The sequence below is a fragment of the Pseudorasbora parva genome, chromosome 4 (assembly GCF_024679245.1).
Source record: "Pseudorasbora parva isolate DD20220531a chromosome 4, ASM2467924v1, whole genome shotgun sequence".
In the NCBI taxonomy this organism is placed as follows: domain Eukaryota; kingdom Metazoa; phylum Chordata; class Actinopteri; order Cypriniformes; family Gobionidae; genus Pseudorasbora; species Pseudorasbora parva.
The window spans coordinates 405,001-432,500 of NC_090175.1; the positions used below are offsets into that span (position 1 = coordinate 405,001).

General features: G+C 40.6%; 1 protein-coding gene across 2 annotated transcripts in view; it reads right to left on the bottom strand.

Moving 5' to 3' along the window:
- sp6 (Sp6 transcription factor) overlaps window positions 1-27,500 on the bottom strand; it is a 65,240-nt gene that overhangs the window by 7,564 nt on the left and 30,176 nt on the right. Inside the window, exons 2-3 of one of the 2 annotated variants that reach the window (XR_010904796.1) lie at window positions 23,962-24,070; window positions 22,479-22,665 (exon numbers count right to left, since the gene is read on the bottom strand). The gene's annotated coding sequence lies outside the window, so the exon portion shown is untranslated. Of the gene's footprint in view, window positions 1-22,478; window positions 22,666-23,961; window positions 24,071-27,500 lie in introns of those variants that run through there. The other variant, XM_067442532.1, reaches the window with a different exon arrangement.

Genomic DNA, 27,500 nt, shown 5'->3' on the forward strand with positions numbered 1-27,500 from the left:
CCAGAACAGATAACAGCTCCAGTCAGTCTGATTGTGGTGACAATAGGAATGAAGATAGCGGGTGAGCTCTTGGTTGAGGCGCTCGACCTGACCATTAGACTGAGGATGATAGCCCGACGTTAGACTGATATTAACATTGAGTCTCTGGAAAAAGGTTGACCAAAGTCGTGATGTGAATTGGGGTCCACGATCCAAAACAATATCTTCGGGGAGTCCGTAGAACCGGAATATATAGTTGTAAAGATGTTCAGCGGTCTCTAGAGCGGTGGGTAGCTTAGGCAAGGGAATGAAGCGGCAGGCCTTGGAGAAGCGATCAATAACAGTGAGGATTGTGGTTTGACCCTGAGAGTTAGGGAGATCGGTGATGAAGTCTATGGCGATATGAGACCAGGTACGCCGTGGAATGGGTAGTGGGTTCAAGAGACCTGCAGGTACTTGACGTGATGACTTGGATGTCTGACATATGGCACAGTTACGAATGAAGGTGATGACATCAGACTGTAATGAGGGCCACCAAAAGCGGTTACTGATGAGGTGAATGGTGGCTGCAATACCTGGATGCCTCGAACTGGGTGATGTGTGGATGTATTGAATGACCCTTGAGCGAAGAGATGTAGGAACATATGTGCGATCATTGGAACAGTCTGGAGGAGACGGCTCGGCATGTTGGGCGTCGAGGATCTCTGTCATAATGTCCCATTGAACGGGAGCGAGTATGATGATGGGAGACAATATGGGTTTGTGAGTGGGTGGAGCCAAGGTGGATTCAAACTGACGGGAAAGAGCATCGGCTTTGGTGTTCTTAGAGCCGGGTCTGTAGGTAACGGTAAACTGGAATCTGGTGAAAAACAGACGTTTGGCGGAGCGGAGATACTCCAGATTCCGGTGGTCAGTTAGGACTATGAATGGTTGTGAGTTTGCGTGAATAGTAAGCACAGGGGAGCAGCTTGGGTGGATTGCCGTGACGTTGCGAAAGAATCACTCCGATACCAGTGTTGGAAGCGTCCACCTCGACCAGAAATTCTCGTTCGGGATCTGGATGATGTAGGATGGGAGCTGTTGTGAACCTTTCCTTCAGCTTACAAAAGGACTCCCTCGACGTGGTAGACCAGACCAATCTGGCATTCCCCTTCTTGAGCATAGCGGTGAGAGGTGATGCGACTATGCTGAAGTCCCTGATGAAACGTCTGTAGAAGTTTGCAAAGCCTAAGAAGCGCTGCAATTCTTTGAGAGTTGTGGGCAACGGCCAGTTTACCACTGCTTGGACCTTGATGTCATACATAGCGACCCCTTCAGGACTGATTATGTAACCCAGGAAGGAAGTGACCGTCTGGTGAAACTCACATTTCTCAGCTTTGGCATAGAGTTGATTTAGAGTTGAGTCTTTGGAGGACAGAGCGGACATGACGAACATGATCGGGGTAGGTGTCTGAATAAATGAGGATGTCGTCAATGTATACGATGACCCACTTGTTGAGTATATCCCGGAAGATGTCATTGATGAAGGCCTGGAAGATGGAAGGACTATTGACCAACCCGAATGGCATGACCCGGTATTCATAGTGCCCTGTAGTGGTAGAGAACGCGGTCTTCCATTCATCTCCCTCTCGGATGCGGAGTTGTAAGCACATCGAAGGTCTAATTTGGTAAAGTATTTGGCCTTGCGAAGTTGTTCTAAAGCTGAGGGTACTAGTGGCAGTGGGTAACGAAACTTTACTGTGATCTCGTTGAGGCCTCGGTAGTCAACATTAGTACGCCGGTGAGGGAGCCCTCTGGTGGCGATCGGAGGGAGCCACAGAGGCCAAGTTTGTGACAGTGTGTCATCCCCTCTTCTTTTTATATCAGCCTGCAAACGTCTGGGGACTGAGGAGACGAGCTGCTCAAGTTTAGGAATAGGAATGTTGTCCCATTCTTGTCTAATACAGGCTTCTAGCTGCTCAACTGTCTTAGGTCTTCTTTATCGCATCTTCCTCTTTATGATGCGCCAAATGTTTTCTAATGTTGAAAGATCTGGACTGCAGGCTGGCCATTTCAGTGCCGGATCCTTCTTCTGCACAGCCATGATGTTGTAATTGATGCAGTGTGTGCACTGGCATTGTCATGTTGGAGAATGCAAGGTCTTCCCTGAAAGAGACGCCGTCTGGATGGAGCAGATGATGATCTAGAACTTGGATAGACCTTTCAGCATTGATGACCTTTCCAGATGTGTAAGCTGCCCATGTCACACACACTCATGAACCCCAGACCATCAGAGATCAGCTTCTGAACTGAGCGCTGAGAACAACTTGGGTCGCCCTTGTCCTCTTTAGTCCAGATGACATGGGGGTCCAGTTTTCCAAAAAGAACATCATATTTTGATTCGTCTGACCACAGATCAGTTTTCCACTTTGCCTCAGTCCATTTTAAATGAGCCTTGGCCCAGAGGAAACGCCTGCGCTTCTGGATCATGTTTAGATATGGCTTCTTTTCTGACCTATAGAGTTTTAGCCGGCGACGGTTAATGGCGCGGTGGATTGTGTTCACCAATGTTTTCTGGAAGTATTCTGAGCCCATGTTGTGATGTCCATTACAGTAGCATTTCTGCATTCGCCTCTTTTCTACCTGAATGAAACGGTGTTAGTTCAGAGCCAGTGCTAGTGCCAGTTTGTAGTTGTTTCGAATGAGGAGCCTTCTAAGAACCGTTTGCTTTTCCACATGCTGAGAGCCGTAACAGAGCCAGGTCTTACGTCACTGTATACGTCTCAAGTTTTTAAGCAACGCTAGCGAGGCAGCGGGAAACACACACACACACACACACACCAGGCATGTTCTAGATGCAGCGACGCGGCGCGGACCGATCCACGTATGATCTCGCTGTACTTGTCATACGGCGATCGGTCTGCCCAGCGCCGATGCATCTCGAACAAGCCTTCCCTCAGCCATGGTGAATGTTGCGTTACTATTGATTCACATGGCTTTACCACACAGTAAAATAATCGGCATCAAAACAATTCGAATCCAACACATTCATGCAGTTCGCAGTCATTTGTAAAGACGGTGCAAACGAGCAGCAGCTTTTAGTTCCATTAGCTGCTATTTAAAAAATGGCGGATCTCAAGTGTGTGTTCGTCTTGTTGACCCAGCCCCCAGCGCCTGACGCAAGCGGTTCTTACTTCTAGCCCAGCAATGTTTGGTGCTACTAAAGAAGCACTTTTCCTGGCTCCAGCTGGTGCTTTGGCTGTGGAAACACAAAGAACTGATTTGAAACTAGGCTCTGGCTCCGGCACAGCGTTGGTGGGAAAGGGGTGTGTGTGCCGTCTAAGGGCTGAAGATCACGGCATCCAGGTTGGTTTTCCGGCCTTCACCCTTACGCTCAGAGACGGTTCCAGTTCTACTTTTTTGGAATGTGTAGCTCTAATGAAATCCAAAATGAGCCAATATTTGGCATAGCATTTTAACATTTGATATGTTATCTATATTCTATTGTAAATAAAATATAGGTTTATGAGATTTGTACATTATTGCCTTCCTTTTTTTTATTCACAATTTGTACAGTGTCCCAGGTTTTTTGGAATTGGGTTTGTAAGCAACAAAATCAATATAGACAAACGGGTGAATACGGCAACAAAATAAGCACCAAAAACAAAAAGCAAGAAAATAAAGGCATAGATGAGCCCAGTATTGGGGTGTAGTAAGCAGGGTGTGTTGCTTTATTGAAATGGGGTTCACACTGCTTATACTTTACCACTCTTTTTTTTTCATGTTGAAATGAATATTTCTATGTTGTGCATGTCTCTGTGTTGTGTTTGTTTCCTGATAACTGAGCCTTAAATCTCTTTTCTAAAAGCTTTACGAGGCATAAATCATCTTCACTTCTGTTTCATAACTACATAAAGCATTTATTAACAGACTGAGTAACTATTACTATACGCCTAAATAATAATATGATGTGTAAATGTACAGTTAAATAGTTTATTAATCATTAATTTACACTTTCTAAAGGATCTTATGAACCACTGACAACTGCTTTGCCGATAATGTAATACTTCATTTAGAAATGATGAACTGATCATTAATAAAGTGTGAAAAACACATTATAGATGTTCTTCTAAATCAAGATTAAAGCATTTACAGCTGTATTTATAATCTGCTTATTAATGTCTATGAATGCTTTATTAATGCACTAATGCTTCACTAATGACTCTGTTCATCATTTACAGCTGTGTTTATAATCTGCTTATTAATGTCTATGAATGCTTTATTAATGTACTAATGCTTCACTAATGACTCTGTTCATCATTTACAGCTGTGTTTAATGTTTAAAAGCTGCTATTAAATAAAAGATGGTTTTATTATTAACTTTGAAGAATTCATTGCAAAGATTTGAGACGAGGGCAACTGTGGATCCACACTCAAAACTGTCACATTAATTTACATATTATAATATTATTATGATATAACTCTTGTGTTGTGCTCATCATGAGCAGTTATCTCCAGCTGTTGAGTCTCAATAAAAACAACATTTCCACACAGATATGAAACCTGATTGATTAAATATCATCATTAGTAATTACAATTCTAAATATATTATTATTATTATTATTATTATTATTATTATTATTATTATTATTATTATTATTATTATTATCTGTTTGCTGTTTATTAAATAATCCGATTACAGTGAATGAGACAGAAGCACTTCAGTTCTGCCAGTCAACAAATATATAACACACATATCTTCAAAAAACACACACCGTAAACATGTCCAAACCTGACACACACACACATCTGACATATCTGAAGAACTTTAACAGAGAGAGAGAGAGAGAGAGAGAGAGAGAGAGAGAGAGAGAGAGAGAGAGTGTGTGTGTGTGTGTGTGTGTGTGTGTGTGTGTGTGTGTGTGAGAGAGAGAGAGAGAGAGAGAGTGAGTGAGTGTGTGTGTGTGTGTGTGTGTGTGTGTGTGTGTGTGTGTGTGTGTGTGTGTGTGTGAGAGAGAGAGAGAGAGAGAGAGAGAGTGAGTGTGTGTGTGTGTGTGTGTGTGTGTGTGTGTGTGTGTGTGAGAGAGAGAGAGAGAGAGAGAGAGAGTGAGTGTGTGTGTGTGTGTGTGTGTGTGTGTGTGTGTGTGTGTGTGTGTGTGTGTGTGTGTGTGTGAGAGAGAGAGAGAGAGAGAGAGTGTGTGTGTGTGTGTGTGTGTGTGTGTGTGTGTGTGAGAGAGAGAGAGAGTGTGTAGTCTTGTCTTTAATGACCCTACAAGTTCAATTAAACCATCAAAATATGAGGAACAATTTTTATATGTTTGAATATTTCAAATACAAGGGAAGAAAAAACCCTAAACTTCTTAAAGGGATTTATCTGACAAAAAGACAAACTACACCAGCAGACGCTGATCATATCACTTCATCATCAGTTATTAATATTTCATTGGTTCTCTCGTGGTCATAATTTGTGTGTATGACAGTCTGGACAACAATGATGTCACACAGTTAGTCATGTTTCACTGCGTTATCAACACACACATAAAACCATCGACTCGACGTGACTACACAATCTCTAACACATTTATAATGATACCTCAGTATAGGGGAAGATGTTCCTCTACGCGAGACAGTGCTTTTGGCCTCTACCGTATATATATATACATATGTGTGTGTGTGTGTGTGTGTGTGTGTGTGTAGCTGTAATATCCAGGAGCTCAGTCTGAAACTCAACTCCCTCTAACATGTAAACCACGCAGTTTCTAGTAAAGTTAGTCCTGATGCATCATAAGCACAGCTGATGGTTCCAGTGGAATAAGAAGCCCGACCGCAGGCGTTGTGAACGGCCGAGGTTACTGTGGGGTAAGTGATTTTATCGAGTGTGTGTGTTTGTGTTGGCTAAAGGGAACTTCCTCCTGCTAAGATCATATTTACACACTGCAGCAGCCACTGAGCAACAGACTTCCACAAGTGTGTTTGTCAGTGGAAATCCAGGAAATCCTACGGGCCGACAGTCTCACACACACACACACACACACACACACACACACACACACACACACACACACACACACACACACACACACACACAGACGCTCAGACGAGCCTCCCCCTCTGCAGTGCTGTGTGTTTAGTGTTCAGAGAGCGGCCTTTGATTGTCATGCACACCTGTATTTTCAGGTAGAGACTTCCTCCCTGTACACGCCCCTCTGCTTTGATTGTTAAAGAGCCCTGGCGCCAACACACACACACACACACACACACACACACACACACACACACACACACACACACCACATATCAAGGCGAGCGGTTTTCCAGGTTCCCACAGACTCTTGTTGTCACAGATGTCTCTCTCTCTCGCTCGCACACACACACACACACACACACACACACACACACACACACACACACACACACACACACACACACACACACACACAGACTGAAAGAAACAACAGTGTGGTGTGTATGTATCTATATCATGTTTGTTTAGCGATGTAAAGCTTTACTTTAAGCTCGAAGCCAATAAAGCTCCTTAAATCTAGAGGCCGGGCAGCGGAAAATGACTTCCACACGGCCATTAAACATCCAGAAACATTAGCGTGAAGGGGCTTTCCAGTCTCCCTGTTGATTTGAGCGTTTATTTCATTTAATTCTAGGCATCTGCAGTTATCAAGTTCTCCACATAAAGAGTACATTTGCAGTGAACTGTACTTTAGGCGTCTTTAAGGAACAATAATAAGGGCCTTATATCAAATGATTTAAACATTAGTATAATGTATAAAGACGGTCCTGGGAAAATGCTCTTTATGCGAGTACAGTTTAATAAATGTGTGAAAAATTAAGGGCGTTCAACATTTACAAGTGGATATTTGACACCGTAAACTCGAATTAGACTTACTTAAAAAGCACCAGAGTGAAATATCTGGACTGAGGATAGTTTGGTTAGTAGTTCTCTTAAACAAGAGCTCTAGGAACTAACATGAACCGAGTGTTGATCATCTACTTTTAAAATTGTGATAATTGTGGTGTTTGGCGCTGAATGCTGAAGTGTGTGAGACTCAAGAATCATCAACTGCAGTACATGAGGGATTATATCAGCCCTAATGAAAGATTCACGAGGTCTTTATAAGAGCTAAAAAAATATTTTAAAAGATCTTTATTTGATAAGAAATATAGTTATAGGTATATATCATTCATTCACATATACACGTCTTCATACAGTGACTACCAGTAAACCTGATGATCATTTGGAGCCATAAGGATTCCCACACTTTGAGCTGAGCATGTGTTGCTGAAGTGTTTGCTCTTTAATTGCTAATGTGACCTTTGACCCCACAGACTGAACTATATATATATATATATATATATATATATATATATATATATATATATATATATATATATATATATATATATATATATATATATATATATAAACACTTAATATTTATTACTTTTCCTTTGAAATCAAATAACTGATTTCTTGTTGCAATAATCACAAAAATATGAAGTTCAAGAGGGAACACTGATCTCCATAATGGTGACTTCAGACTAAAACATTTGAGGGAAATCTACATCAGTTTATGAAGTATGTGATGTTCTCAAGTTTTTCAGTTGTATCGACAATTCATCATTCAAGATGACTTCAGGAAATGAGCGAATGCGACTATAGAGAAAGAAAACTGCAGAAGTGGAGGACAGGAGTCGAAAGAATATAAAGAATTGCCTCGCCTCGAAAACTTAGTTTTCTTGACAAAATGGCACTCAAACCAATCATTAATCTGAACTTGGGTTGTCTGAGTATAAAAGACATCGTACGTCAATAGTACCGATTAATAGATTTTTACAATCAATTTAAGACTTTAAGTTAAGTTAACTAAAAGGTGTTGGAATCCATGTTGGATTTTACAGGGGGCGCTGGCATTGTCAAACTTAACCTTTAATCTGAATCTGGGATGTCCTGAGATATACGCGTGAAGTGTGCAGCACATCTACATTGAGCAGGTGGAAGAACAGACGTCAGCGAGTTAGCGCTGGTCTGCGGCCTCAGACGGTCAACTACGCCTAGAGTTTCACTCTTTCTGTCAACTTATCCAATATGTGGACTAGCCAGACTGCTTGGGGGTGGATTTACAAAAATAAAGTCAATCAGAAACAGCATTATGACATGCCATTTACTCACACTAAATATGCATGTACATTTGAAACCAAAAACATCTGTATTAAGCTAAATAATTGATCATTAAGACTTGTGTCACCATTGCACATCCCTAAGTTTTCTGATGATAAATTATTAAGATGGTACAGCGCATGTCTTTTCTACAATCCATTCCAGTGCACTTACATTCATACTGTGCATTAAAAATGTGTTAAAGCACACGTGTGTAATTTAGGACAGTGGTTCCCAAACCTGTCCTGGAGGACCCCTAGCACTGCACATTGCGTACGTCTCCCTCATCAGACACTTTAGGTCTTGCCATCTCTACTAATGAGCTGATGAGTTGGATCAGGTGTGTATGATTAGGGAAACATGCAAAATGTGCAGGGCTGGTGATCCCATAGATATCCATAATAAGGGCTAGATGTGGAACCTGATGTAAGATGAGTGATCTGGACGAACATAAATACTCTGATCTCGCTGAAATCTTGACGGATTTACAAATGGTTTGGTTTCTTACAAACGTTATTAACATGGCTACACATCTGGATGCTTTAACACGTTAAAATTGCAGCTTTTCGTTTCGGTAAACGACTTAATCATGCAGCTTGTGTATGACGGCTAACTTAAATGCACGTTATCAAGGCTGAGACCACAATCCAGCTGTTCAATTATATAGGTTTACTGACACCAATAACGATTTTATGACAATGTTTTTTTTGTTTAATTAAAAAACAAAAAACAAATAATTTTATTATAATAGTGATATTCTTATTATAATATATATATATATATATATATATATATATATATATATATATATATTAGGGGTGTAACGATACGCGTATTCGTATTGAACCGTTCGGTACGAGGCTTTCGGTTCGGTACACGGTACGCATTATGTACCGAACGGTTCTTGGACTAATTAATTAGATTTGGAAAATAAAAAAGTGTGTGAAATATAATAACATGCGTTCAACAAGGTAGCCCAATAACCAAAACGACATAACAGGCAATGCCCCTGACACCGCCGAAGTGAAAGAAAAAAAAACACCAAATATGTTTTAGGCTGCTCAGTCAGGTGCTCGCTTACTCAGTAGGCTACGCGCTGAATGCTCGTGGCAAAATGGCTATTGCGTTTAACAAACCAGAAATAGAAGATCCTCCAATAACCAACAGGTCTGGTGTTTGGGTGAACTTTGGATTCTCTGTAAGATATGATGGTGTTGGCAAGAGTGATGGATTAAAAAACAACGGTGTGTCGCATTTGCTGATGGTACAGCAGCGGGAATAATTCATGTCATGTCAATCAACTCATTTACGCCGACAACAAGACGATAAAAAGGAGAAACAGCCACAAACTATCCCACAAACTATCCCCGCAGCATTTAGACCGACATTTCCAACGTATTGCAAAATGTATTGCAACGTACAAATGGCAAAAGACATCACCGCGGCGAGTGGTCCATTTATAGCCGCGGATATGAGACCTAACGCCCGTTTCACACACACTCCGTCTGCAGTGCATGTGCGGTGCATATTTTCCCGTACCCATGTTAACGGATGACAGCTTTCACACTGCACGCGGATGCGGTCCGTCAGTCCGTTCCAGGAGCGTTGCGTCTGCAGTGCACGGATCGCTTCCGTACCGAGTCTATTTTTTGCTGCGCCGCGTTGCTGCATTAAAGTGGTAGAACATTGTTCGCATTAAAATAAACATGTACTGACGAGAAAATCTAGTAATTTCACCACAGATGCATATAATTTAAAATATACTCTTGTTTCAAAGTCAACACATGGCTTTTTTTCTCAAGTAAAGCAACAAAACGACACCTTACCTGGCATTTAGGTTAAAAAAAGTGCCATAATGGAGAGCACTCGTACTTTCTTGGAGGTGAAAAGCAAAGTTCTTTTTGACCTGCAGGATTTCTTTTAAAAGGGTGTAAAGACGAAAGAAAAGACGAGAGTCGGCTGTTTTTGAATAGACTATTGTAAGTTTCTAATTTAAAATGTTTGTGATTTAAGGCTATAAACTATGTTTAAATGTTTTGCCACTTGTGTGAGCTAAATCTAAAGTATATAAATATGAATAAATGAATTTAATAAAATGTTGTTTAAATGTAGTAGGCTACGTAACCTGACTTCTATTAAAGAGTAAACAAAGAGAATTGGAATTCTGACGAGGCATGTTCAGTAAAAACTTTTGGATTTTAAATAAAAAAATAATGAATCAATGCTGTGTTTGTGGTGTGCAACAGCGGATCAGTTGCGGACTGCAAACGCAGCATATGTGAAAGCACTACAGGGTGTGGGGCTCCTGTAACGCACACGCAACGCAACACGCACCGCACAAAAAAAATAATTAAAAAGGTAATTTATCTGCCAATTTTTTCTTTTTGCTGTATCTAAAACATACCGAACCGTACCGAACCGAACCGTGAATTTTGTGAACCGTTACAGCCCTAATATATATATATATATATATATATATATATATATATATACATACACACACACACACACACACACATATATATGTGTGTGTGTGTGTGTGTGTGTGTGTATATATATATATATATATATAATTACACTGTTCTGTGAAATACTTGATTCTGATTGGTCCATCGCGTATTCCAGCGGTATGTTATTCCCAGATAACACACACCGCTCATCCGGGTACTGCGAGTTATCTCGACCGGTTCTACTTCTGTGCTTAACGCTGGCGCCATCTTGTGGCTTAAACAGCCGTGGGTTACAATGGAAGACTTCAAGGCGGGTTTCCTTCATAAAGTTTTAAATATGGATATTTTTCTGACACAAACGCATCGACTGGAATCAGAAGGCTCTATTAACCCATCGGAGTCGTGTGGAGCGCGTTATTTGACGGACAGCTGCATTTAATGGACTTCAGAAACAGCTCCAACTACTGCTGGGATTAACGTTAGCCTGGACTTTTTAAATATAACTCCGTTTGTATTTGTCTGACAGAAGAATGTCATAAACACCTATAATGACCTGAGGGTGAGTAAATCAGAGGCTTGGGTTCATCTTTGGCTGAACTAACCCTTTCAGCATTCATTCTCAACATTTAGCAGCGATAGATAAAGGCTTAAAGCAGTCTGGAACTGTTTTTCTTCGCGGAAGCTTTGCGTATCAGCTAATAAAATATTGAATCTCAAGACAATATTTAGTGTGTAATTTATTTGAGACTAGTAGGCGTGTAATAAGCGGGATAATGTCCACCCAGCCGGTTGTTATCTCAGAATAAACCCCTTCAGAGTGACGCTCCGCTTCGCCTCGGGGTCCTGATCGCTCTGGAGGGGTTTATTCTGAGATAACAACCGGCTGGTGGACATTAGCCCTGACTTATATAGCTAGTGCTGGAAAAAAAATTCAGAGCTGTATATGTGTATAAATATATATATAATTTCACATGGTGCCATTCGGTTTTAGTAGCCTATATATTGATTTACCATAAATACCTTGTGTGTGTGTGTATTCATTGCACCTATCTGTTCTGTTCAATGTTACTTTCATATTGAAGTCCATGGTTATAATTATTCATAAGTATGTAGTGTCATAACTACATCTCTGACATTTATAACAAACGAAACAGTTTGAAAATCGGTTGAAAATTGAGCAAGTTATGGTTATTTAAAAGTTCATGCACCATGAAAACACACTGTTACGAGTGAGCGAGCTGCCTGTGACAAGATGGCCGCCAGTTGCGGACAGCGACCTCCATTGGCCAACAGCGCGCACGAGACATCTAGCCTTTATTATGGATATCTATGGGTGATCCTCCAGGACAGGTTTGGGAACCACTGATTTAGGACATGTGGCAGATGTGGCTTTTAAGAAGTTTATTTTATTTTTTTATGAAAAGTTGACCATTCAAACATCAGGATCATGAAAATACCTCTTTTAAGGTACTAATATGCTCTCTTAAAGTACTCATATGTCTCTTTTAAGGTACTAATATCTACCATTTAGGGTAAGGTAGAACATTTACATTACATTTTACATTTAATCATTTAGCAGACGCTTTTATCCAAAGCGACTTACAAAAAAGGGGAGAGCAATAGAAGCAACGAAACAAACAAGGCCAACAACCTGTAAGAGCTGTAAGAAATCTCAATTCATTAGCACAGTACACTATTTTTTTTAAATTTTTAATAATTTTTTTTTTTTATAGCCATCTACAACAAAAACTCACGTACGCAAAATACAGAACACTGGATTCTGATAGTTATGATAACTATGTAACATACCCGCCTGAAGGCACAAATCCGGATGAGAGACGTAGATATGATCCAGGAGTGTGCGCTTTTGGTCGTTGCTGTGGTGATCAGTAAGTGCTATTCTGTATTGGTCAAGTGCAAATGGAAAAGATGTGTCTTAAGATGTTTTTTAAGAATGGCTACAGACTCGGCAGCACGAATTGAGATCGGCAGGTCATTCCACCAGGTGGGAACGGTCCAGGAAAATGTCCGTGAGAGCGATTTCATGCCTCTTTGGGATGGAACCACGAGGCGCCGCTCACTCGCAGAACGCAAGCTTCTGGAGGGTGTGTAAGTCTGAACAAGTGAATTTAGGTATATTGGTGCAGAGCCAGTGGTTGTTTTGTAGGCGAGAACTAGTGCCTTGAATTTGATGCGAGCAGCCATTGGCAACCAGTGCAGTTTGATGAAGAGAGGCGTAACATGCGTTCTCTTCGGCTCATTAAAGACCACTCTCGCCGCTGCATTCTGGATCAGCTGCAAGGGTTTGATAGTGCATGCTGGAAGCCCAGCCAGAAGAGCATTACAATAGTCCGGTCTGGAGAGAACAAGAGCTTGAACCAGGAGTTGTGCAGCCTGTTCTGATAGGAAGGGTCTAATCTTTCTAATGTTGTATAAAGCAAATCTGCAGGACCGGGCTGTTGCAGTAATGTGGTCAGTGAAGTTTAACTGGTCATCAATCACAACTCCAAGGTTTCTTGCTGTCCTTGATGGAGTTATGGTCGATGAACCAAGCTGAATGGAGAAATTTTGATGAAGTGCTGGGTTGGGTGAGAAAACAAGTAATTCTGTCTTTGCAAGATTGAGTTTAAGATGATGCTCTTTCATCCAGTCAGAAATGTCTGTCAGACAGGCAGCGATACGAACACTGACTGTAGGATCATCTGGTTGAAATGAGAAGTAGAGTTGAGTGTCATCAGCATAGCAGTGATATACAAACATCACATTCGGTTTACACATTTCCTGTGACACATAATAAATACAGGCGAGCAGATGAGCCCAGAAAATGAAAAGGCATTGCTGTGTTTATAACTGGTTTTGATGGGGAAAATAAGCTTAATGAGAAACCTATCGCACTGATATTCTGTGTTCACCTGCTTACCTGCGTATGCATCAGCAATAAGGTGTGTATTGATATTTTTAGTTTAATATCACTGTCTTACTGCATAAAACCTGACCTGGTAAAAAAGACTGGCCGGTAAGTGTGTGACGTCATGTGAAAACTATAAATACACAAACTACACCAGCCACCAGGGGGCGCTCTTGCTCAGCACTAAACAAACATGACGGTCATTTACCATAATGTGGATATTTCTTTATGACATGTGAATATATGAGCTGTGGAGAGGTACTTTAAAACCTGTGATGGCCATTAGTCTAAAAGGAGCTCATGTAGAGAATTATTGATGTGTGTGTGTGTGTGTGTGTGTGTGTGTGTGTGTGTGTGTGTGTGTGTGTGTGTGTGTGTGTGTGTGTGTGTGTGTGTGTGTGTGTTTACCTGGGACTGCTCCACTCCTGGGTCAAAATGGAACATTTACTACACACATTAAAGTGAAAGATTGAGTTAATCCATATTTTCCCACATTTGGGTACAATGCTTTTATTTGCCATGCTGTAATTTTGCTAGATGCTTCTAGAGAGCATTAATATTAAAAAAGCATTTATTTAGCTGTCAATGAATTTGGTTTTAATTTTACTTAAAGTTTTAGATGCTCTTCAGCCAATTTAACGGGTTTCCCTTTATATATTTATATGTGTTTTTCATAACTTGCGGTTTGTTTTCTTGATGTGTTAATTCCCTTATATATAAATCTGGCAGTGCACCGTACGTACTGAAAACCATTGTAATGATTCGGTTTATGGAGATGTTGGGGGTTTAAGAAAGCTCTGCCAGAAGTCAATGAAGGCTTTAAGTCTAGTCTAAGCTAGAAGAAGTAAATAAAGGCTTTAAGTAAAGTGTTACCAAAGGTACGTGCAACTAACTTTCTTAACCTCAATCAAACTAATAAAGTTATGCACAATTAACCCTCTTTGGCACAGCATTGCCATATGGGAACACATCATTTCTACTGTCCTTGTTCAGTAAAAAACTATCATACATTGCTGAATGGGAATGAAACGGGCAGAACTTAAAGTAGCCAATGATGAGCTGTGTTTAAGTCACATGATATTTGGAAGTCCCTCCAAACCTCCAGTTTTACTGTTCTTCAAACCTCCAGGACTTACTCTCTTTACCATAACGTAAGAGATGTTCTGATGGAGGACGTTATTCTGTAAATCTGGTTTAAAACAATACAGTTAAATTATGTAGATCATACTGATTAAAAATATGTTTCATGAATCCTGAAAAACCAGCTTAATGTGTTGTTCTTGAACCTGTTTCATTAAATGTCCTGAAATAAAACACTTCCATAGGCCTTTATAAAATCACAGAAGGAGTTTCAGAGCTTCTGTCCAGAGGAGGAAACAAACAACATCTACAGAAGCGGCTATTACTCAAGGTCAGTCCGTGAATTATACAATATTACAGCCTTGCAGTACACAATGCAATATCCCTGCAGGAGTAATGATAATCATTACAAATTAAATGAACATTTACACCAGTGGCTCCCGAACCCATGAGGTCCCATTAGTGTCACTGAACAGGTGTAATCATACAGAACTAGGACACTGCCATCCCGCACTTCACCTGTCTGACCAGCAGATGGCGGTGGAGCGAGCCGTGAACGCTGGGGATCAGGATCTCCATAGCCAGATCTGCTGGATTCCTGCACTTCAGTTCGACACCTGAAACCTAACCCTAACAAAGAAACATCAAAATAACCTGTGTTACAGGACACATTTAAAGCAGCACTTTCCCAAAACCCAAAACCAGAAACCGTCCTCTAAAACAGACCTAACAGGGAACGCAAATCAGTCCACTAGTCCCAGGTCAACTAACTCTCAGTAGAGTATCAGAAAGGGTTAGATTGGGGTTGGAGAACACGTCGCCATGCTCTTATAGTCTGTGGAACGCCTCTATCAGGAGAAAGTGTCCGCAGATATTAAGGAACGGGCAGGCCTTAAGGCAGCCAATGATGGGCTGTGTTTAAGTCACATGACATTTGGGAGTCCCTCTAAACGTTACTTTCACCTTTATTTGACCGGCAGCTCTTCTCCCCATGTTGAGAAATCGAGAGTAAGTGTGAACCTGCTGGTCATTGTAGTTCTGGAACATTTACTGTGAGCATTTACTCATCTCACTCGCACAATAAAGATTCAGTATTGCTCAACATTAATCAACTCAGTCAAACGCCAAATCAGAATACTATGCAAACTTCCAATAATTAAATATTAAACACATTTTTTATGCATTAATCTACCTTTATTGACCAATGTTTTGCTGCTAACTTTCGATGATTCAGTTAAACTAAAAGCACAAATTACTTTAGTTTTCTTGTTTTTATGGTGAAGTAAGAGTGCTTAACGTGTTTTCTCCTGCGTCCTCTTTTCCCAGAACGGCAGCCCAGCGTAAAGGTTTGAGCGGCGCCCTCTCCTGCACATGCGGGAATCAGCATTTCTAATTTTGGCCTGAGGTTTATTATTAACATTTTGGTGTGAAGAGGTCTTCACATTTGCACACAAATATAACTTTTATGTTATAAAAAACAAAGGTGAAAAAAGTTACGCAAAAAGAAACTTAACACATTCGTTTTCTTAAAAGTAACTAAGTAACTCAATAAGTTACTTTTTAAGGGAACAATGCAATATTGTAATGCATTACTAAGAACGTTCCCCAACACTGGTTAATGATGTGTTTAAAGTGCGTAATGTAGTGTAGTTGTGTCATGTATAAGTACCAAAATGATTCCTCCTTTTCAGAAATGAATACAGCGATGTATAGTACGGAAAGGGCAATAGGAGGAGTTAGCCAGATTAAAGGGAACAATAGGGATTAGAGGATAGGGATCTACTTATCTTTGGATTCCATGAGTCCCAAGTACATTTGTAAAAGAAATGTGCACTTAAACAGAAAAGAAAATCATATTTTTATAGAATCTACTTGTTTGACCTTTCTCCATTGTGGTATATTGCAATGTTTCCCTAAGTTTACCGCCAAAGTGATTTTCACTGCAGATGAACGTGTAAATTCCCACGGGATTGCAGATGGAAACTCACCACCGGATCCTATCTGATCCGCAGGTCCTCTCCAAACAGCTCCCTCTAGTGGAGATCTGTGCCGCTGCATTTGTCCTACAGTTCAGTGTGTTCAGACAGTTCCTCTCCAAACCGCTCCCTCTAGAGGAGATCTGTGCCGCTGCATTTGTCCTACAGTTCAGTGTGTTCAGACAGTTCCTCTCCAAACAGCTCCCTCTAGTGGAGATCTGTGCCGCTGCATTTGTCCTACAGTTCAGTGTGTTCAGACAGTTCCTCTCCAAACCGCTCCCTCTAGAGGAGATCTGTGCCGCTGCATTTGTCCTACAGTTCAGTGTGTTCAGACAGTTCCTCTCCAAACAGCTCCCTCTAGTGGAGATCTGTGCCGCTGCATTTGTCCTACAGTTCAGTGTGTTCAGACAGTTCCTCTCCAAACCGCTCCCTCTAGAGGAGATCTGTGCCGCTGCATTTGTCCTACAGTTCAGTGTGTTCAGACAGTTCCTCTCCAAACAGCTCCCTCTAGTGGAGATCTGTGCCGCTGCATTTGTCCTACAGTTCAGTGTGTTCAGACAGTTCCTCTCCAAACAGCTCCCTCTAGTGGAGATCTGTGCCGCTGCATTTGTCCTACAGTTCAGTGTGTTCAGACAGTTCCTCTCCAAACAGCTCCCTCTAGAGGAGATCTGTGCCGCTGCATTTGTCCTACAGTTCAGTGTGTTCAGACAGTTCCTCTCCAAACAGCTCCCTCTAGAGGAGATCTGTGCCGCTGCATTTGTCCTACAGTTCAGTGTGTTCAGACAGTTCCTCTCCAACAGCTCCCTCTAGTGGAGATCTGTGCCGCTGCATTTGTCCTACAGTTCAGTGTGTTCAGACAGTTCCTCTCCAAACAGCTCCCTCTAGTGGAGATCTGTGCCGCTGCATTTGTCCTACAGTTCAGTGTGTTCAGACAGTTCCTCTCCAAACAGCTCCCTCTAGAGGAGATCTGTGCCGCTGCATTTGTCCTACAGTTCAGTGTGTTCAGACAGTTCCTCTCCAAACAGCTCCCTCTAGTGGAGATCTGTGCCGCTGCATTTGTCCTACAGTTCAGTGTGTTCAGACAGTTCCTCTCCAAACAGCTCCCTCTAGAGGAGATCTGTGCCGCTGCATTTGTCCTACAGTTCAGTGTGTTCAGACTCCGGAGAGACCAGCAGCTCTACATGCATCGTATCAATGTGTGCTCGGCAAGATGGTCCACCAAGCTGTGTTTTAGGGTAACTTCATCTAACTCACATTGGCGCCCTTAAATGTAAAGCCTCTAGAATGTGGACCATCTGAATAAAGCTGAGCCGAGAATCCCAACAGGAATTAAGAGTTAGGGACATAAACCGCAGAAGCTCATGACCTTCCTTAGGCATTTCACTGGACATATCCATTCAGCTCTGCACTGGCTTTCTACAATTGTAATTTAACACTGTTAGCATATTTTACATAGTTAAACACTATGCATGCTTTGTGTGCTTTCACATTTAGATTTGTGAGGGTTTAAATAGTTTTAACTGTAATAAGCACGGACAGACTTCACTTCTTTATGTATGTGAACCTGGACCACAAAACCAGTCATAAGGGTAAAGGTTTGTTGAATGGGTGGTTTGTTAGGATAGGGCAATATTTGGGATATAACTATTTGAAAATCTGGAATCTGAGGGAACATCGAAAAAATAATGTACTTTAAAATTGTCAGAATGAAGTCCTGAGCGATGCATATTACAACCAATACATTTATTATATATTTGCGGTAGAAACTGTACAGAATATATCTTAATATCCTAATGATTTTGGCATCAAAGACTAATGTATAATGTTGGCTATGGCCACAGATATACCCGTGAGATCAGGACTACTACTATTATTATTATTATTTCACTCTAATGCAAGAACTCTAAGACAATTACTTTATAAATAAAAATAAATTAATTAATATACCGCTATTGGGCAGAAAATCTATACATTTGAATAAATCTTTACTATTGTTCACCCTTTAACATTTGTCTGTGGGTTTTGCAAATATTTAACCAATGAAAAGTATTAAAGCATCTTGTGACCAAACCTTTAAATTCCATTGGCTCCTCAAACTGTCAGTCAAACGTCATGACTCCACCCCCCTCCGTTGCGAATGAAGGGCAGGCAGTTTGGAGCGTCTCTGCTTGTTTGCAGTGCGATGTGCTTGTCTGAATAAGTCCTGCATTTTCTTCACTGTAATGCACTAACATGAGATTTTGGCCAAAGGAACGAAAAATAAACGGGAACACTTTAGAATAATGAATAGAATAACTGACATTACGCACTGATCAGTTAAGCTGGTGTCTATATTAGTTACAGTTTTTGCCTATTGCTTACACACTTTTTGCAGAATTAATTATGCATATAATATACAAAATTAGCATAATGTCAAAACTCTACACACAAGCCAGTAAGACAGCACTCAGAGATTAGCAACTCACATCTATGCCAAAATTAAACACTGCAAACCAAAACAACACTCTGAACTTGTGACACAATGATACACACAAGCACCACGTGATTTGCTCTGTCATATTCCCAGCATGAACACACTGATGGGCTTTATCTAAAACACTGCAGGCTTTGGGTTTCTGTTTTTACTGTCCTTATCTCAGCTTCAGTCTTCTGAAGAACTCAAAGAGTACATTTCTGCAGTAATCAAACTGAAGAAAACAACCATTCTTCACATACTGTACTTTTAAACTGTACACAGTACTGTAACATTACAATGGTATTCTTTTACATACTTCCCAGCTCTACACATTTTTTATAGTACAGTTAGTACAGTGATACGCTAGATTCAGTAGGTACAGTCTGGAGTAGAAACTTGAAGATAGACCCGTTCTCCAGTCAGAATGTCCTTATGATAGATGCTACTGAGGTTAAAGGGCCACTTCAGCGCTGGGAAGATGAATCTGTGTTTAAACTGGGTCATTAATGTAGTAGAAATGTGAAATTATTTTTTAATTTGGTGCTTTCTAGACTGAGAAAAGACAGAAAATGTATTTTTGTCTCATGGGGATGAAAGACTACAATTCCCAGAATGCTTCGCTGCCCTGTGAGGCCACTCCCACAGCCACTGCTACTGGATTACAGAGACTGAGTTCCTACAATTAAATACTGAATGTGTGTGTTCAATATAACGATCGAGTTGCCGCGTGAGTCTCACAGCAGACTCAGATTAGGAGTCAGATTGCATTTAACATCATAAATGAGCTGATGAGCTCTCGTGATGAGAGCTGAGGTAATTGCGACCACGTTCGCGGCATACATTCACAACGCGTTTTCAGTTCATGCCTTTGGAAGCTTAACTTTCATAGAACTTAATTTGAGAAGTTAAAACACTTACATTGCTCAGCATCCGTTTAAATTACTGCCTGTAGCTGAGCTGTGCTGTGAGTGTGATCTCCATTCCCCATGCACGAGTTGAAAACATGTGGAATGGCTCCCTCTGCTGGCTGTAGTCTTTAGCCTCTGGGCAATCATTCCTCTCATGACGCAAATATCGTCAATTTGCGTCACGAGAGGAATTTTTCCAGAAATAAAATGCATAAATCTCTCAGGGGGATATAAGAGGGGGGAGCACGATCATTCGAATATACTCCAGGGTTTCTACTGATAGAAACCCATATGCTAATCGCTGAAGTAACCCTTTAAGGCAGACTCTTTGGTCCACCCGAGTAGCCCTGATGCCATCTGATATACGCATCTCCCCACTGGTCCTCCTCTTACTCGGACTCGCATCGCCTACATGCTTGCAAAGTTCTCCAAATGTCTTACCTGAGGCCTGTGTGTAGTGCTACAGACCGACTGGTGTTCTGTGTTTAGGTGTGTAGTGTGTGTGTGTGTGTATGTGTGTGTGTGCCTACAATTGCCAGATGAGTTTTGAATTTTAAACAGAGTGTTTTTCCAATGATAACAGGTGATTGTTTTTGAACAAAGAGTCTACTTTAAGAAAACGAGTGTAGTGTTTCACAATAAGTGTGTTACAGAATTGCAAACAAAGTGCGAAGTTGACTGGGTTAAAGGTATGCTAGGTGTTGAGGCTTTGGTCTAAGCATTCAGTTTTAGTGTGTAAGCGTAGTAGCTGAAGTGTTAATGTAGTACTACTCATCAGTTCCTGCATAGTTACCTATTTAATGACCATATTCTAACGTGTTACCAAAAAACTTCTAACATGACTTTGACAAAAATGTATTGTGACCGACAGTGGCGATGATGTGGACAGCGCGGCAGGGTTTGGGGGCGTCACAATCGGAGATGAATCCAGCTCTGGGTTTAAGGGTCCAATTTACTCTCTACTAACCAATAAACCACCAGTGACTTACATTAACTGTATGGGCAGATGTGTCGTGTGCTAAACTAAATTAACTATATCGCCGATCTGCCTGCATTGCCACTGTATGATAATTTAAATAAGCTGATAACATCACTGTTTTCTCCAGAACGACTGTACAGCCAAATCTAATTCTGTGAAGCTGCTTTGAAACAATCGGCATTGTGACTCGACTTCAAATCATTCAATACACCCACACAAAAGAGAACAATGAGCACTTCAGTGAGTCACTAAAGAAGCTGTGGCATTCAATGACAATCTGGAGAATGGAAATCCCTTTCGTGGTGGTGGACTGGTAATTTAACTCCATTTAGGGTTTATTTCTCATGGTAATTTCCTCCAAGCCACTTGAGGGCAGTGTCCGTAGACTGACAGTGATATTGTAACAGTGGCTACTGTCTTGTATTACAAATATTAATTGCTAGATGCTATCATTTACCTAAGATGGCTGACCGTGATAGCCATGCGCTGAACGCCCCAGGCATAACTGTGTGACATTCTTCCACTACGTCTGCAAGAATAACTCAAAACTCCAATGGATGACACGAGTCAATCTTGAGAGTACTTTCTCTGAAAGAAAAGGTTTAAATATGTTCATCAGATGTCTTTGGCATAATGTGTTCTTTAAAAGTGAGCCTAGATCTCAGTCTGGAACCCACTGTAGTGTCTTCTGCAGTTCGGCTTTAATGGGCACTGGAACACAAGAGGAGGAACAGACTCACGCCGCAGTAAATCTGAGCTGAAACAGGCCTGCCACTCGGAGTGAGCGCACTAGGCTCAGGGCGAAATCCTCAGCTGGACGAACCAGCTCGCCGCTTTAGTCTTGTCCTCAGGCACATTTCTGAGTGTTGAGAATTACAGCCTGACGTCGGGGAACTGCCAGTTTTCAACAGCTAAAGTGGGCAGATGCACTGACATATCATATAACGGCCTGGTGTGTTGTGTTCCTGTCTGAGGATTTCACAACGGCAGTGGCCGTCCAACCCTTAGCGTGAGAAATGATCTTTAGGCACATATCAAACTGACAAAGCTCATGCCAACACATCTTATTCTGACTATATAGAACAATAAGACTTTAGCAAGCAAACTATCAAACCTGGAGCTGTATAGGACGATTGGGTGAAGGAGCTCAAGTGCTCAAGAGTTCAGGAGAGGGTGTTGGAAAACCAGCGGGTTAGGGGACGTTGCACATGAATCGTGTGTGCATCCTTTCAATTGAGTTTGCAAAAAGCATTTCTTAATATTACATTTTCATTACAACTCTGTTCAAATGCATTGTGTAACAAACTGAATTAAACAAAGATCCAAAGATAGAATTAACTCGCTAAAAAAAGCACAGAGACTATCACTATTCTGGTGCACAGTTTTCTTTTCATTTAGAGCAACATCACACAGCTAACATACAACAGAAACATCACAGTTACATTACACGTGCCGGGAACTGTAACTCATTCTGCATCGTATAATCAGTTAATGCCTTTACATGACTTTCTAGAATTAATTAATTACACTGGAGTGAATTAAACTGTGTGTGTGTGTGTGTGTGTAGGGTGATTTCTGTGTCATGGCACAGGTCATGATGTCAGGTTTGGATTCTTCTGGTAAAACATGAAACTCCACCCGTAAACCCTGGAGACATTCCAAAAGCCCTGGGTGTGGATCTGTTTGCATTTTATTTGCTGGGTAATTCGGTTCTTTCATTTGTGTGATTCAGCTCTTAAACAGCTGTTAAAGTCACAAAGACCCGCAGAACGGCATTCCTGGAGAAACCCAACCAGAAAACAGTTGAACACACACACACACACACACACACACACACACACACACACACACACACACACACACACACACACACACAGAGAGAGTTTTGGCTGAACATCAGCTCTAGAATAAAGTTATTGTCCTGCTAAAGTAAGTTTTTTAATGATTCATTTCCATTGTAATAATCATTAGTTATTTACTTTGGGTCACTCTCAATGTGTTCTGGCCGCTCATCCACACGGATGCAGTGTTTGGAGGCTAGAGAACGCAAAACTCGGATTAATAAGAGAGAGATCCAGATAAATAACCCAAACAGGATGACACAAAGCCATGCACAACATTCGCCAAGTCCCCAAAAGAGAAGACAGACTTCAACTTAGATAACATTTTAAGATGGATTTTTTTTAGTATTAACCCAGAGTCCAAAAAACACCAAGGTTTTCCAAACCATTACCATATTTTTCAAAGATTGATGCTAAAGGGAGAACAAACCCGGTCCCAATGCCGAGCCCTGAGGAACCCCACACAACAGACAAAGACTAGATCCCAGGACTGACTCGAATCTTAATAGGAGGAATATATCATCTAAATAGGAGGAACACCATTCCAAGGTCTCTAAGATGATCAATCAGAATCTCATGCTGATTACTGTGGTAAGACCTAAGAGTAAAGAACAACACAACTCCCAGAAACCTACGGCACAGAGAAGATCTTCCTCAAAAGAGCAGATTCGGCACTTTAGCTGGCGGTAAACCCTGACTGGATTCTATCCCGAATGTTCTTCACCAAACACATAATTTACAATCTCCTCCAATATCTATGGTATAAGAGGCCATTTTAAGATGGGACGAAAACGGTTAAATATCAGAGGAGTCAAAAAACGGCTTAAAAAAAAAAAAAGGCCAGGATAACTGCATGCTTAAGATAGTCGGAACAACATCTGATGTCGAGCTACTATTCATAATAGTTAAAGTGCTCGTACCAAAACTTTAAAGAAAAGAGAAGAGATCACACGACTGGCAGGCCAGCTGTGGAAGAGAGACAGGCGTAAAGCAAGACAATAGATTTGAAAGGTCACAGATCATTACTAACAGACATAATCAGAGATTAATTCCAGCAATCTTATCAATCAAAATAATGTAAAGCATCTCGTGTTGACAGAAGGACAGGGTGATGCATGGCAGAAGCATTTACAGTAGAGGGAAATTCTCTAGAATAATGAGAGTTCTTTAAGATAACATCAGAGTAATAATAAGAGCTTAATTAGAGCCCGTTAAGCCGCTCTAGGTACTCACTCAAACGACTATTCACAATCCCATCATAAAACCATCATTTATCTAGAAGCCATCTGCGTTCAGCCGTCCTGCACTCCTGCCTGACAGCACGGGTTAGGGTTGCCATCTTCTGGAAAATAAAATAAAGGGACAATCATGGTTCTTTATAGGAAAACATAAAAGTACATAATAAGGGACACTCAAAATATGTGTACTGTACCACACAGTGTGTTATTCCAGTGTCTGCAGTTAAGCGTGTATAAAAGGCTCTCAGACAAACATGTGTCATTCCGTCAGAATCAACCAAATTTCAGAACATTTCTAAGATTAATATCAATTTATATTCTAATTCTTAAAACACTTTTACTTTTGGTGAATTTGGATTCATATGATATTTAATGTTATTTTTCATTTGCATCAGCTTATATTAGATCGCTCGTTTCCGCCTCTTCTTCGCCTGTGTTTTGATCATAGATGCTGTACTCGTTCAGGAGGTGTAATAGCGCCCCCACTGTATAACAGGGAAAGTTTTTGTCAATTACAGGGTTCTCATAAAAGACGAGATAAATCACTAACTGCTCTCGACTGAACAACTGAATAATAATCGTTCATCTTTATTTATACCCTGAAGACTATGAAGAGATATTTGCCATTTGATCACTATTTCTGTACCTGAAAACTAGTTGTACCATAATACACACTAAGAAAATTGGCCAATATATCGATATCAGACTTTTTTACTGCCTAATGTTGGTATTGGCCCCCAAAACCCCATATCAGTCGGGCTCTATTATGACCATCTCAGGCTTGGCATCCATCGCTGAAGACGCAGGTCTGATAAATGGACACTTCCCAATCTTTGGTCTCGCTTCCTTCGGCGTTTCCTCCACAGGCACATCATAACAAAAACATTCATGGTTTCTATTATTGTTATTTTAAGTACAATATTAAAGTTCCTCACCTCACTGTGCAACAACACATACACCAAAGACGACTCAAAGGACCATACACAGGCAAAACTACTGGACGACAAAGTACAGCAACCCATCAAAACCAATAGTTTTTGAGCTTGGAGCTTGTTTTATTGCACAACTTCATGAAATACCATACATGCGATTAAAAATGATATTACAAGCAGCAATGCCACAAGGTTGTGTTTCAAATGTATACTTTAGAAAAGAGGCCAAGCTTCTTCGAGAAAAGGAGAGATTTTATTCTCAGAAGCGAACGCTCCCAGCTCTGGGAGAACTAACGCTCTGTCAGTCCCGCTCGGAGAAGAGCGAAGGCTCGAACACAACAGAGTCAGTGTGTATTGTTATAACCACACCCGTTACTGTCTTTATTAATCTGCCCATATCAGCTCATAACAATACAGCTCAAATTATATTAACAGATACAACTTTAATTTTAATAATATTAGTAAATGCTCAATTTGTATTTCTCTAATATTAACAAAGGAACCCCTTTTTCTGAAGCATTACTGAATGTGTTGCAAGTGATTTATAGTGTCTCTAAACATTAAACTAAGACATGAGAAAGTGTTTTATCATTAAGTCACACTTACGCCTTTCACGTAAAAGTCAAAATCAGTTCCCACTCATTTCCAGGACATTACGAGACAAAAAAGAGAAAGATCACACCAATGCTGTCTAAGTCTTTCACGTGGGTACAGTTTATTGCCATGGCTAAACTATAAATCAGTTTTTAATATGAGCTTTTAATCATCCTAGTGAAGCTTGTTTAGGCCACGGAATAAAATAAAATAAAAAACTGTGACTTTGCAGCAGCGTTTTTTTTCCCCTCAACTTTCTCGCAATTGCTATAAAAGTAATAATAAAGTGAGATATAAACTCACAATTCTGATAAAAAGTTTTTTTTTCCATCTTCAGAACTGCATTTTATAACACACAATTGTGAGTTTATAGCTCAGACTTCTGAGAAAAGTCAGAAATGCAAGACAGAAACTTCAGTCAGAATTGTGCGATATAAAAGTTCATAAATTGCAATTGTGACTTTATAACTGGCAATAGAGAGTTTATGTCAAAATGATGTGATTAGGTAACATGCCCTGCACACATCTGAGCAGTCTGAGCTCTCACCATCACTAAAGCACTGCTCTGGCGACTCAAACTCACCATCACACTTTCTGCACACCAGCGGTGGCCAACTCTGCACTCGGCTACAGAAAATAACTTTTTAAAACATTTCCCAGGACATTTGACATTTTCTATAATGTTCCATGTGTTTTCCAGGACGAGGGAGAACCCTGAAAATATGCTATCAGATCGGATAGATGAAAAAACAACAACAACACAGGGTTTAATAATGCCCAATGATTGACATGAGTTATTTCTGTGTTGATTGTCTTTAACCACAAAATATGATGTCTAAGTCAACCTGGCACTTTTACAGTATGATTTATTAGCGTGTGAATGCTCCTATTATATTACACCTTTAATGTGTACACGACTAAACAGATACACAGATTATTATCTGCTAAAAGACTTAAATCAAGAGCTAACATTTCTCACAAGAAGTTGTTATGGGGGAAAATCATGCTTTTATTAATACTAATTACAAGGTCATATTTTTAAAATCAAAAATGATGACACTTGTGAATGACTCATTGACCATTTTGACTTATAATTCATAACTATGACCTTGTATTCCACAATTTCAGCTTACGTCACAAGATTTTACACTGCATGTTTTTCATTCTTAAGTGGCAGAAACCAAACAAGCTTCCATAACCTCATGCCACTCCAAACCGGTTTGAGCGTTTTCTTCTTTTGAACATAAGATAATTTGAGGAACCACACACATTATCACTTCAGAAGATACCACGACGAGACATTTCTCAAAATGTATGTTCTTGATTTGAAGACAGTGTAAAGCCAGTATACAGCGGTCTCACTCGTTTTCCTGGGATTGTTCAAGTCAAGTCACCTGCGCTTTTTACAATGCCAACTATTTCAAAGCAGCTTCACGGTGTTAACAGGAAGATAATGTAAACATTTTATTCTCTGCTGTTTTTTATGCTCTGGTGAAAACGGTGATGCCGTCAGCTCATTTCAATTTATCATATAGTGTCAATGTTGGCAGATAAGTAATATAGTTGAATATTTAGGTGTCCCCAACTGGGCAAGCCAAAAGCGACCAAAGGAACCGAAACTCCATCAGGGCATGATGGATAAAAAATAACCCTTAGAGAAACCAGACTCAGTTCTCCTCTGGCCTATTAACACACAGCGGAGGATTATTATTCTGGCAACATTTCAGGTCTTAAATAGATATTCGTACGGTTATTCGATTTTTTTTTCAGCAGACACTCCAGGATGAGCTGGTCATGTCCAGACGCAGGTCCACCATCCGATCCGGACACGGCCTGGATCCAGCCGACTGCAGTAAACCTCGGGATAAACAGAGAGACTAACATTAGCGTAGATGCCGCTCTTCTGATGATGTAACGAGTACATCAGGTGTTATGGGAAGTGTTCCCGGTTCCGGCTGACCTAGTTAATGCAGCCGAACAATCAGTCAATTGATCTGAATAATGAGAG